Below are 2,786 nucleotides of genomic sequence, written 5' to 3' on the forward strand. Positions count from 1 at the left end.
AAAGGTGAAGATCACCATGACTCTTGCATAAGGTAGAAGATAAAAGTAAAAGATAGGCCCTTCGCAGAGGGAAGCAGAGGTTGTCATGCGCTTTCAGGGTTGGATGCACAAAATCTTAATGCGAAAGAACATCACTTTATATTGCCACTTGTGATATGGACCTTTATTATGCAGTCCGTCGCTTTTATTTCCTCCACATCACAAGATCGTATAAAGCTTATTTCCTCCACACTAATCAATCATACATATTTAGAGAGCAATTTTTATTGCTTGCACCGATGACAACTTACTTGAAGGATCTTACTCAATCCATAGGTAGGTATGGTGGACTCTTATGGCAAAACTAGGTTTAAGGGTATTTGGAAGCACAAGTAGTATCTCTACTTAGTGCAAAGAATTTGGCTAGCATGAGGGAGATAGGCTAGCTCAACATGTTGGATGATCCATGACAATATACTTTATCTTAGATATAAGAAAACATAACCCATTACGTTGTCTTCCTTCTCCAACATCAACTATTTAGCATGTCATACTTTAATGAGTGCTCACAATCATAAAAGATGTCCAAGATAGTATATTTATATGTGAAACCTCTCTTTCTTTATTACTTCCTATTAATTGCAACGATGACCAAAACTATGTTTGTCAACTCTCAACAACTTTTAATCATCATACTCTTTATATGTGAAGTTATTACTCTCCAAAAGATCAATATGATCTCTTTGTTTATTTTTATTCTTTCTATTTCTTTTATTCCCTCAAGATCATAGCAAAATGATCAAGCCCTTGACTCAACACTAATCTTTATTATATAACTCACGGACTCGATTACATAGAGGGATCATAAAGCAAAACTCAAAACTAGATCATACTAAAACTTTATTCTACTAGATCAAGATATTACTAAAAGGATCGAACTAAGAAAAACGGTAAAGATAGAGATGTGATGGTGATACGATACCGGGGCACCTCCCCCAAGCTTGGCAGTTGCCAAGGGGAGTGCCCATACCAGATACTTAGTTTTCCTTTTTCAGAGGAGATGATGATGCAGTTGTCGATGATGACAGTTGTGTCTTTAGCTTCTTCATACTGTAATTTAGAAGAGAAATTTCCTCCTTTAAATCATCGACCTTCGACTCCAGCTTCAAGATCTTGTCACATAAATCTCCTTTGCTTTTCTGCCGAAAACGAGAAGGAATAGATCGACTGCTAGATAGCTTAGCCCTCTTAGGGAGACTAGATTTCTTGAACTTCACGTGCATATCCCCAGGTTGAGGTAGAGGGACATCCTCCTCTTCCGGACTTGAATCATTGATCCTCATCAGATGAGTATCCTGCTCCTCATCCGTAGTTCGACCACAAGGAGATAGATCCCCATAGGTCTTTGGGTCAGCAATGAGGTGTGAGACATAGCTCTCTCCATCGGAATCCGGAGATGACATCTTGCTCCAAATCTGCTACAGAAATAGCTCGAAACAAAAGCAGAGGATATTTGCGTGATACAGAAGTCAAAACCTTCGGGAGATTATATAATAAATTTTTACAGACCAAAATACGTATCGTGCAAGAAAACGGAGTCCGGAGAGTACACGAGGTGCCCACAAGGCAGGGGGCGCGCCCTCCACCCTCGTGGAGCCCTCGTGTCCTTCCCGGAGTGCTTCTTATTTTTCTATTTTTCTAAATATTTCAAAACGGAGAAAATTTTCCATTAGAATTGTTTTGGAGTCGGTTTACTTACCGTACCACATACCTATTCCTTTTCGGAGTCTGAAACATTCTGGAAAGTGTCCCTTATGTATTCCTCCAGGGTTACGGTTTCAATAACATTGGTTTCAACATTTATAGGATTACGTGAGATATAATGTTTGATTCTTTGACCATTCACCACCTTCGGATTTGTGCCTTCGAAGTTGTTGATTTTTATGGCACCGGAATGATAGACCTCCTCGATAACGTAAGGACCTTCCCATTTAGAGAGAAGTTTCCCAGCAAAAAATCTTAAATGAGAGTTGTATAGCAATACATAATCACCTACATTAAACTCACGCTTTTGTATTCTTTTGTCATGCCATCTTTTAACTTTTTCTTTAAACAGTTTGGCATTCTCATAGGCTTGGGTTCTCCATTCATCCAGTGAGCTAATGTCGAATAACATCTTCTCACCGGCAAGTTTGAAATCATAGTTGAGCTCTTTAATGGCCCAATATGCCTTATGTTCTAGTTCGAGAGGTAAGTGACATGCTTTTCCATAAACCATTTTATACGGAGACATACCCATAGGATTTTTATATGCAGTTCTATAGGCCCATAATGCATCATCAAGTTTCTTGGACCAATTCTTTCTAGATCTATTAACAGTCTTTTGCAAAATTAATTTGAGTTCTCTATTACTCAATTCTACTTGACCACTAGACTATGGGTCATAAGGAGATGCAATTCTATGATTAACATCATACTTGGCAAGCATTTTACGAAAGGCACCAAGAATAAAATGTGAACCACCATCAGTCATTAAATATCTAGGGACTCCAAACCTCGGAAAAATAACTTTTTAAGCATCTTAATAGAGGTGTTAGGATCAACACTACTAGTTGGAATAGCTTCTACCCACTTAGTAACGTAATCAACAACAACTAAAATATGTGTATATCCATTAGAGGCAGGAAACGGTCCCATATAATCAAAGCCCCAAATGTCAAATGGTTCAATAACAAGTGAATAATTCATAGGCATTTCTTGACGTCTACTAATGTTACCAATTCTTTGACATTCATCACAAGATAAGA

The sequence above is a fragment of the Triticum aestivum genome, chromosome 2D (genome assembly GCF_018294505.1).
Source record: "Triticum aestivum cultivar Chinese Spring chromosome 2D, IWGSC CS RefSeq v2.1, whole genome shotgun sequence".
Taxonomy (NCBI): Eukaryota; Viridiplantae; Streptophyta; class Magnoliopsida; order Poales; family Poaceae; genus Triticum; species Triticum aestivum.